Source organism: Artibeus jamaicensis, unplaced genomic scaffold (assembly GCF_021234435.1).
Source record: "Artibeus jamaicensis isolate MK-2021 breed Jamaican fruit bat unplaced genomic scaffold, CSHL_Jam_final contig_391, whole genome shotgun sequence".
NCBI lineage: Eukaryota > Metazoa > Chordata > Mammalia > Chiroptera > Phyllostomidae > Artibeus > Artibeus jamaicensis.
The window spans coordinates 6,476,491-6,487,686 of NW_026521814.1; the positions used below are offsets into that span (position 1 = coordinate 6,476,491).

Here is an 11,196-nt window from a genome sequence, read left to right on the forward strand (position 1 = left end):
AAAAAATTTTTTTAATCCCCACCCAAGGATATGTTTATTGATTTTAAAGAGAGTAAAAGAGAAAGAGAGAAACATCAACATAAGAGAAAAACTGATTGACTGCCTCCTGTACACACCCTGACCAGGGATTTAACATATAACCTTTTGATGTGTGGGATGACATTCCAACCAACTGAGCCACCTGGCCAGGGCCAAATAATTATTCCTCAAACTTAAAGTAGTTTCTCAAAATTTATAGGGAAACCACTACTGATCATCATAAGTATGCATGAAAATAGACAAACAGTCTTTGTAGTACAAATAGTTGTCCAAATTTGAACAAGGTGCCATGGTCCTAAAGTAGGCCACTTTCAGAGAGTCTAATAATCATGGATTGTCATAGTAACTTTATAAATGTATCACAGTGAACAGAACAGTTATATACATGAGCCATACTTGAAGCTTGGGCAGTTATGAAGATGAAGAGATCACTGGACCCCTATTTTGAAGCTTCAACAATGTGTGCAGCGCAAGGACAATCTTTAAGATCTTCATTAGTGCATACAGAGAAGAGTTTGATTACTTTCCGGTACATTTCATTAAGTTTTTCCATTAATAAGTACATTAATAGATAGCCTAGTTCCCAAAGCTGCATAATATGCTGCATCATCAAAGTCACTTTCATCAAAAATTTTATCTTTGTCATCACCATCTGAAAGAGCAATGTGTGGAATAGACAAAGTCATTACTTCCCATAGAGTAAGGCCAAGGTCAACAGCATCTGCCCTGCCAGCAACACCGCTCTCCCAAGCTTCCTTGGGTTCCCAAAGCTCAGTGCCAATATGACAGGACTCGGGGTCAGTTACAGGCGTATTTCATCCAATGGTAGAGAGACTCCTACACCACGGATTTTAATTGTTTCAAAAGCATCTTTAATTACAACATCTGAAGGCTTTATGTCTCAGTGAAGCAATTTCTTACCTTGTTGCAGATACTTTAACCCTCTTGCCATGTTCAAAGCAACTTTTAAAACAAATTATAGCTGCTGGAGAAGGACCTGGGCTGTCTTTGTTTCGTTCTTCTATGAAGTCATTTAGGGACTTTTCACCCCAGTTTTCCATAGCAAGACAGAGACCGCCAGCACTGGCCTCAGTGAGAGCAGATAGTCAGTACTGTTTGGTGACGAAGGCTGTTCATCTTACCGTCATCAGTCAGCTTCTTTTGATTCATAGTTTGATAATGACCATCACACCTAAAATTTACCTTTTTCACAGCCCAAGGAGAATTAGACAAGCCTCTTGGAGATCTTTTCAGAAGGTAGATATTTACCCTTGTGCCAAAGCCAAGCTTCTGTGGAAACGGAGAGGCGGGAATATTTATACATGAAGTTGAACATAGTGCAGATTTTCTTTATTCAGATAATTTGCTGGGTGTCTTGAAATTATTCATTTCTTTCATCACAGCAATCACTCTAGACCCTGAGCCGCATAGCATGACAGTCACACAGAGGAAAAGGCAGGTGACAAGAGGTTCAAGCTAATGGTGTCTTAAAGACTGGGCTCAAGTGGCTCCAACAGGACCCTGCGGCTACCGCAGCGACCACCAGCCAACTCTCCCACCCTCAACAGTGGTTGTCCTCTGGACTTCCAAAAGCTTGCATGCAGCCCCTGCAGGCTACAGGGTGGTCAGTGGCTCTCATTTCTCTGATGGGCTTCTGGTTATTGTAATATTGAACTCCCCCATATCATGACATAGCATTAGCTTCAAGTAAAGATAACAGAGGTTCTACGCACATTTCTGACAATAAAACTTAAGCTCTCTCAAGTTAAAACGTGCCAACTTTCTATTTCCCTCTACAAGCAATCACAACATGCTTATTGGGAAGCTAGTATGAGCACAGCACTGGACTGAGGACTAGAGACTCAGAAATAAATAAGGGATGGCCCCTAGTTTCAAGGAGCTGGTGGTTTGTTGAAGCAAACAGACTTGCAAATACAAAGAATAGTCATTTCTTACTTCCAAACCAGCCCATTTTTCAAATGAGATTTTCTAAAAGCAGGGAATTTTGAGGGTTCTCTGCCACCAGACATTTCAGTAGGAGAATGAGCCTCAGTAAGCATATTATGCACTTTTTGCTGCTGAAGCCCCAGTCCCCTGAGTTCTTCTTATATTCTAGAGTTCTGTCCCTAACTGCTTAGAAATATTTCTAATGGCTCCTGAAACATAAATCTGTTTCTCTGTGTTTAACACTAGTCTGACTCAGTTTTTAGCTTTATTATCATGGAATAAACTAAAACTTTACAGTGATCCTAATGAATGTATGTCTTCTTCAAATAACTCTGGTCGAATTTGATGTTTTAGATGAAGAAACACACACTCTAGAACATGTTGCCTTTGTTCATAAGTCAAAATACAGTTCTTTCTGTTGATTCACCATTATGTAAAAAACCATAGTAGGAGTTGCCTGCTCCTTCCTTGTGCTTTACATAACATAAGCAGAGCATTTAATAAACAAACCCTGTGTTGATAATTCCCTCATATAGCAGGCACCCAATTCCATTAATAGTTTAAGATTTTGACTCATCTTGCCCTGGCTGGTGTGGCTCAGTGCACTGAGTTCTGGCCTGTGAACCAAAGGGTCACCAGTTCAATCCCCAGTCAGGGCACATGCCTGGGTTGCGGGCCAGGTCCCCAGTAGGGGGCACATGAGAGGCAACCACACATTGATGTTTCTCTTCCTCTCTCCCTCCCTTCCCCTCTCTGTAAAAATAAGTTAAGTATTTTTTTAAAAGATTTTGACCCTTCTCTAGGTGTGCCAGTAGGTCAAAAAAACAGAAAGTTTTGCTGTGTATCAGTTATTTCCCTCAATCTTGAAATGTATCATAAGGCACTTAGTAAAGCCCCTTTGTGGTAACAGAGAGGTCAACTTCATTGTCACTGTTCTTCTAACATTCTATCTGTTGAGCAAATTCTTTCTATTTCCCTCTTTTAAAAAGTTTAAGTTGGAATGCACTAATGTGATAAACTGTTGACTTTCATCCTGGCCACCCAATTCCACAAAGTCAGAATGATCAAAGACTAAGCTATTTCTCACTTTTCTTTAATCTCACTGCTTCCATGGAAGATGGAAGTAAACAGTCACACAGAGCTCCAATTACCCATATCAAGATAAAAAAGGAAGGGCTCTCCTTTTCCACCTTTGAAATTATAAATAGATTGATGTAAAATAAATTTCAGAGCCTCAAGTCCTCACTTGCTTTCTGATTGCAGAGTGGGTTCCGAATAAGAAAAATGAAGTAAATGCAGGAGGAGAGGCGATCAGGCTTGTAGGCAGCCTCGGTGAACACCGTGGCAGCCCAGACTGGCGTCCACTGGCAGACTCAGCTCGCCTTTGCTTTTTTGGCAAACTGTAATTTGCATTTTTCCAAGAACCTCTGTCGCAGATATATGGTTAAGAGAATTAAACAATCATTGAAAGAGATCCAAATTGTAAGGAAAGGTAGGAACAATTTGATACTGCATTGTCTCAGAACAGAAACCACTGGGGAAGAATATTCTGGAACCATGACACGGCTCTTCCCTATTGAAAATTTTAATTAGGAAAAAAAATAAATGAACTCTGAGCAACTCTATTTTACATTTGGGTTGCTTTCTTTTTGTCCTGGGTAGAATCATCAGTGCTGCTTTGGCAGAATTGTCCTTTTAATTGCATGATTTAATTAAAATACTTGGTTATTGCATGTCTTAAAAATAACTCCTCCATAAAGTTGTTTTTTCTCAGCTCGATGGTACTTTTGGGGATATATATTCATATCTTACAGTCAGCCCAGGGCTGAGTCTGAGGACATTCCTGATTCCTTTAGCTCCTATCTGTGCGAAGATGGACTGTCCCCCACATCCTGTGGAAGCAGGGAGCCATGCTGGCATGTGTTTCCCATCTTTCATGGCGAACTCACAGTCCTACCACTGGTTGATTTAAATTTCAAACTTTGTAGACCATCCATCCACCATCAATTAGCATTATAGAAAACCAGCTCTCCAAGGATTTTTCCTGAGACTTAACCTTGCATTGTCAGCGATGACATTGCAATGCACTGGTTCTGATACCAGTGTGGCGTGAAGGAAAATGGAAAGCCATTCACCTGTCCGTGTACGCACATGCTGGGCCACAAGTTTATGTCATAACAATCTGTCTCCTTCTGGAACTGCCTCCGCTAAGTTGTGCTTTAATGTTTGCTTTTGGCTTTCATTGGACTTGATTTTTTTTCTAATTTTCAAATGTGATGGGTTTATTTTATTTTGCTCTGATGCAGAACCAAAGACTCCACTACAGCATGGCCTTGATTTAATAATTGGCCATATGAATTATGCTTTAACATTTAGATAGTCATTGTATAATTGCATCTCCCCCCACCATGTAGAAGTTACTTTGTAGTTTAATGTAAAATGTAACTTACTCTCCCCTGAGAAACTGGCGCATTCATTCCTTTCATATTTAAAACGTAACTAACTTGTCAGGTTTTTCACTTTTTGCTCTGGCTGCCAGGAAGCTCAAATGCATATATAAATAAGGTCTCCAGCTACTAGTAAAAATAACTGTTATAGTTTAACTTACCTGATTATTTATAACTTGGGTCTATTTTTCCATTTCTGTTTTGTTTGCTTTATAATTATATCTTCATTATGTCTTGAATATTTTGTTGGAAAGAGATGGTGTACAAGTAAATTCAACAATTAAAATATTCTTGTTTTAGTATAATAATTTTCAGATTTTAAAACATATGAACGATTTTATAAAGAAGTGGTAATCAGATATTGTATTTTTTTCTCTGAGAACAAGGTTAAACATAAGTGAACGGAAGGGATTGCACAAGGCCCTAAGCAGCAATTAGTCCAAATAAAGGTTTTTATCTATTGTGCCAGGTTGATGAGGGAGATTGCAGGAACATGTTTGAGAGACCATGAAATGAAGGACAATTTCGGCACTTTTCTCACATCACCTTAAAAATGCCGTTATTACCACAATGAATTATAGGTTGTCTGTTACTTCTGAGGCCTTATTAGCTGTTGGCTTCTAAATAACATGGCTAATGACTTAGTCATTCCTAGTACATAGCATGATATCTGACCCATAGTAGGGCTTCAATAAATATTTTAATGCCAAATAAGTCTCTATTTATTCACAGGCATTCCTGTGTGAAGTAATATTTCTAGGTGCTTTCCAACCTTATGATTTTGATGAAAGCAATTTCATTTATGTTGCCATAGATACCATTTTATAATATGGTGCTTGATGCAGCCTCTTGTTTTTCTAATGGTTTTTCTGTGAAAATGGAACACATATTATCAGATTAAAATAAGCCTATAGTCAACCTTTCGTCCAGCTGTTCACAAAAGGTATCAAAATCAACTGTCAAAAACAGACCATCTCTTTCAGAAGTCAAGAAAAATTAACAGAATGTATTGGGAAGATTTCTTAATTTACTAACTTTTGAAAAAAATGATAGTCCAACAAATGTAAAGAGGAAGTCTGAACAATTTTTTCAAACCAAATCATTAACCCTAATTTTAAGTATTTTTTTATTGAGGTATAATTGACACGTAAAATTTTATTAGTTTCAGACATACCCCATAGTGATTGGATATATGTAAACTGCAAAATGATCACCACAGTAACTCTAGTTACTGCACATCACCATACAAAATGACAAAAACTTTTTTTCCTCATGAGAACTTTTAAGATTTATTTTTTGATAACTAGTAAATGCACTCTGATATTATTGTCTCTAGTGGCATGGTATACATTACTTCCCATGACATTTACTGTGTAGCCGGAAGTCTGTATGTCTTGGCCAGTCCACCCATTTATCCCCTGCCCTAAACCACCTCCCATTAGGCAACCGCCGCTCTGTTCTCTGTGTCTACGAATTTTGTTTCATTTTTTTCATTTGTTTTATTTTTCAGATTCCATTTGTAAGTCAAATCGTATGGTTTTTGTGTTTCTCTGTCTGACTTATTTCACTTACCATAATACCCTCAAGGTTCATGCATGTTATCACAAATAGCAAGATTTCATTCTATATGATGGCTGAGTGGTACATACCACATCTGCTTTATACGTTCATCCACAGATGGAAACTTCAGTTGTGTTCGTATCTTGACTCTTATAAATAATACTTCAGTGAACATAGGGCCATATAGAGGTTGGAGGAAAAATAGGTTTACCTTTGTGGGTATGCAAATGACAGTTTATTCTTGTATTGTTATTTATCAATTATTGTATTTTTCCTATGAATAACTGTAAACCTACTTTTGCCCCACCCTGCATATGTTTTAGAACTAGTGTGTTTGTGTTCTTTGAATAAACCCCAGAAGTGGACTTGCTGGATTACATAGCAGTTCTACTTTAAATTTTTTGAGGAACCTCCATACTATTTTCCATAGTGTCTGCACCAATTCACATTCCCACCAAACAGTGCACAGCATTGCTTTTTCCCCACATTCTCGCCAGCAATTGTGATTTCTGGTCTTTTTGATAAGAGCCATTCTAACAGGTATGGGGCGGTATCTCAATGTGGTTTTGATTTGCATTTCCCTGTTGGTTAGTGATGTTGAGCATCTTTTCATGTGCCTGTTAGAAAAAGGTCTATTTAGATCCTATATTCATTTTAGATTGTTTGTATTTGTACTATTGAGTCATATGACTTTATATATTTTGAATATTACCCCCTTATCAGATACATGATTTTCAAATATTTTTCCTCATTTGTAGGTTGCCTTTTTATTTTATTGATGGGTTTTTTTTTGCTGAGCAGAAGCTTTTGAGTTTGATGTGTTCCCACTTGGTTATTCTTGCTTCTGTTGCCTGTGCTTTTGGAGTCAAAGCCAAAAAATTATCACCAAGATTGATGTCAAGGAGCTTCCTGCCAATGTTAGCTTGCAACCGTTTCATTGTTTTGGGTCTTCATTAAAGTCTTTAATCCATTCTGTGTTTGGTTTTGTGTGTGGTGTAAGATAGTCCAGTTTTATTCTTTTGCATATGGATGTGCAGTTTTCCCACCACATTTATGGAAGGGAATGTCCCTTTCCTGATGTATATTCTGACCCCCTTTTGCCATAAATTAATTGATCATATATGCATGGGTTTATTTCTGGACTGTCTATTCTCTTCCACTGATCTATGTGTCTGTTTTCTGTGACAAGGCTATAGTGTTTTAATTACTATGACTTTGTAATATATATGAAATCAAGGAGCCTCCAACATTGCTTTGCCTATTCAGGGTCTTTTGTGGTTCCATATAAATTTTAAGATTATTTATTCTATTTCTGTAGAAATGACATTGGAATTTTGATAGAGATTATATTGAATCTGTAGATTGCTTTGCATAGTATGGACATTTTAACTATAACAAGTCTTCTAGGCCATGAGTGTGGGATATCTTTCCGTTGATTTGTATTTTGTTCAATCTCTTTCCTCAGCAGTGTCCTGTCACTTGCAATGTACAGGATTTCACTTCACTTCTTTGGTGACATGTATGACTAGGTATTTTATTCTTCTTGACACAACGTAAATAGATTGTTTTCTTAACTTCTCTCTCTAATAGTTCACTGTTAGTATATAGAAACACAATGGATTTTTGTATAGTGATTTTGGACCCTTACAAATTTACTGATTTATTTATTATTTCTAACACTTTTTGGGTGGAGTCTTTAGGATTTCTATATATAAGCTTATGTTATTCACAAAGAGTTACATTTTTACTTCTTCCTTTCCAATTCAGATGCCTTTTTTGTTATTGCCTAATTGCTCTGGCAATTTCAATACTATGTTGAACACTGTTGCCACTTTTATTGTTCCTGATCTCACTTCTGTTCTTTTAGGGTGGGTTCCACTGCCCTGTCTTCCAAATCAATAATCCTTTCTCCTACTTCATCTAGTCTGCTAGTGTATTTCTTTAGTTCAGTTATTGTATTGTCAGATCTGTATCTTCTGTTTGATACTTTCTTACATTTTCTACCTCTCTGAAGTTCTCACTGCATTCATTCATCTCCCTTCAGTGTTTGGAGAGCATCTCTATGACCATTACTTTGAACTGTTTATCAAGTATATTTCTTATTTTCATCTCATTAAGGTTTTCTTCCTGAGGTTTTGTCTTGTTCTTTTGTTTGAAGCATATGCATTTGTTTCTTCATTTTATTTTACTCTGTGTTTCTTTGTTTCTGTGTATTAGGTAAAACAGCTACCTCTCCCAGTCTTGAAAGAGTGGCCTTGGCTAAGTAATAAACCTTATTGTTCAACATTGCCCTTGCTTTGTGTTATCTCTCAAACTTTTGTGATTGTCTAAGCAGCCATATTTATTCTTAATGGCTCCCAGTTGTTGAGGGTGTGCCGAGACCTGTCAGTTTTCCACTGAGAGGTAGTTCAGTCAGCATCCAGTTTCAGGCTCATGAGAAGCCAGACCTTCAGGCAGCAGCTTTCAAAATATGCAAACATATACAGTTCTATGTGTCCACAATCATAATCCCTGCTGGCCTCCAGACCAGGTGATCTGGAAACATCCACTGGGCAACAATTACAAAAAATGGGGCTCCCCTGGGAGGCACCTGCAGACTATAGCAAGGCTGAGGGGAGTACAAAGGTGGCATCCGCTGACATGCTTGACCTCAGGGCACCTCTGTAACCTCTATGTGTGTAGCAAACCTAAAGCCTCTCCCTCAGGCTGAAGCTCCAGGACAGGTAAATAAACCTTTTTCACAGAATGACAGTGGTATGTTTCAGTCATCTGTCTTGCTGTGCCCTGGGGTTGGTAGCCTGCTAAGAACTGTCTTTCTGATCGTTTCACTTCTGTGGCATCCAGATATGCAGGACTCCGCCCCCTTGCCACCAAAACCAGGTGATCAAGAAGCATCCTGTGTGGACTGTATGGTCCCACCAGCTTTCGTGAGGGAGCAAGAGAGCTTAGCAAAGCAGTGGGAGTGTGCAGGGCCCAGGCACACCCACTGGCTTTGGCAAGGCAGCAGGAGAGCACAGGGACTGTGTGTGCCCACCAATGCCGATGTAGAGGAAGAGCTCAAAAATGGTGCCTAGCAACGCTTCCATCCCTAGAGAGTCCCAACAGGTCTCTGCCCTGATGGCAGATGCTTCAAGATTAGTAACTGAATCTTCTTCTATATGGTCTAAGTGCCTTTCCAACGGCTGCTTGTGGGCTGGGCCCCTGGGAGAGTGGGTGTGTTTGTAGGAGCTTTCAGAGGGCAGCCTCAGTGTTCAAGCCTTTGGGTCTCCTAGATATGACCCAGTGGTTTTCAAAGACATGCTTTGGGGGCTCATCTCTCCGGTACAGGTGCCGTGGAGTCCTGATGTGGCACAAACCCCTCATTCCTCAAAGAGAAGCTCTGGAGTTGCGAGAATTCTCCCAATCGTGGGTTGCCACTGCAGGAGGCAGGGTTTTTGCAAGAACATGTTTTGGCCTCTCCTGTCCATCTCAATGTGGCCCTTTTATTGTTTGTTGTGAAGGAGCTGTTCAGCTAGTTTTTAGTCTTTTTCAGAGGGAATTGTTTCACATGTAGCTGTAGATTCAATGTGTCTGAGGGAGGAGGTGAGTTCAGAATGTTTCTATGCCAACATTTTGAACCACCACCCCTTGAGTTTTGAAAAGTCGTGCTTTCTAGACCATTCTCAATGGCTCTTTATGATCTTATTCCTTGTGGCTGGTGCCTGCTCTTGTCAAGCCATGAGGAGAGTGTAACCTTATCTAAAGAAATGAGGAAGAAAGTTTGAAGCAAATGTCAAAGGGCAATCTAATTACTTAATGAAATCTGAAATGTGTACGAGACCCCCCAAACAAAAGTTCTTAGACTTAACAAAATTGCTCTCTGACTTAATAAAAGTTCTATTAATGAGTTAATGTACATATACTAGTTATATATAATACAGTTTCTCTCCCTGGAATATAAACTTTTCCAGAATAGGGATTTTCTTCTGTTTTGTGCTCCGACGTATTTCCAGGTGCCTAGAATAATGCCTGACACTAACCTATTCTCCTTAGACATTTGTTGATTTAATATAAAAAGTTCATGGTCAGGGAATAATAGCATTTTATTATTAGCTCCATTTCCATTCAAATCGTTGCCATTATTTTTTTTCAGAGGCATTAAATCAGTGAGACAGGCAGCCCAGGAGAAAAACATGGGCCGTATAAACAGCTTCCAGCATAGGCAGCACTGAGCATCCTTGCACAGTGCCTTCTATAATTTGGAACCTTGAGATTATTTATTCTCATGATCAAACAACCTCTGTAGTCTTTTTTTGCCATGATATCAGATGTTTAGAAAGGGATAACCACCCCATTCCATTCTCCCCACAGCCCATTAGCACAGCATCCTACTCACAACCATCTCCCCAAACTCTCTTCCTCAAAAACAGAAAATCAGAACAAAAATAAAGATATGCACATTATAAGTCCAAACTAAAAAGAAAGTAGTGAAAACACTAGAAGTATTATCTGTAACTCAGCCTCCCGACCTAACCTCACAGATCTTTGAGACTTTGGACTTATTATTTTGTATCCAAAGCCTCCTGGAAACATGGCCTCACAGTATATTTAAACTTATCTTTCACCATCACAAGAGAGGTTTGGTTGGGGATCCAACAGCATCCATCAATCCTTGTCTTGGTCTGTGCCTAGGGATGGGAAGTTGGGTGAGTGTGACCTGTCCTTGGTGAGCCCTCGTAGACCACGGAGAACCTGCACACACAGCAGTTAGGTGCTAACCCCGGGGCCCTGGGCTCGCTGAGCTCTATGGGGTGGGATCTAGAGGAAGTGCGAGCAGGATTCTCTGCACCTGGATTCAGAAACCATGAGCGAAAAACTCTTTCAGAAGAGTCCCTTACTGAATGTATTCACTGAGGGTTGTTTTTTGTGGCAGAAATTCATCAAAGTAGAAAGTAAATAACAAGTTAATGTGCTGGCTATTTTACAATGCATGCTTGGCTAGTTTATGTAATCATATTCCGGATAAGTTAAAAGTATGTATATGAGGGAAGAAAAGGAATTGAAAGAATATTTAAATATATATATGTATTCACACACACAGACACACACACACATATATATATATGATGGGGCAAAATTAGGTTTATAGTTGTTTGTATGGAAAATAATTAAGAATATAAGACTAAACTGTTTTGTGTGCTCACAACTGTAAACCTAGTTTTAC

The 11,196-nt window shown here is 39.0% G+C and overlaps 1 pseudogene; it reads right to left on the minus strand.

The window, feature by feature from the left end:
• Positions 1 to 478: 478 nt before the first annotated feature.
• LOC119045829 (lymphokine-activated killer T-cell-originated protein kinase-like) lies at positions 479 to 1,437 on the minus strand (annotated as a pseudogene).
• Positions 1,438 to 11,196: the final 9,759 nt, after the last annotated feature.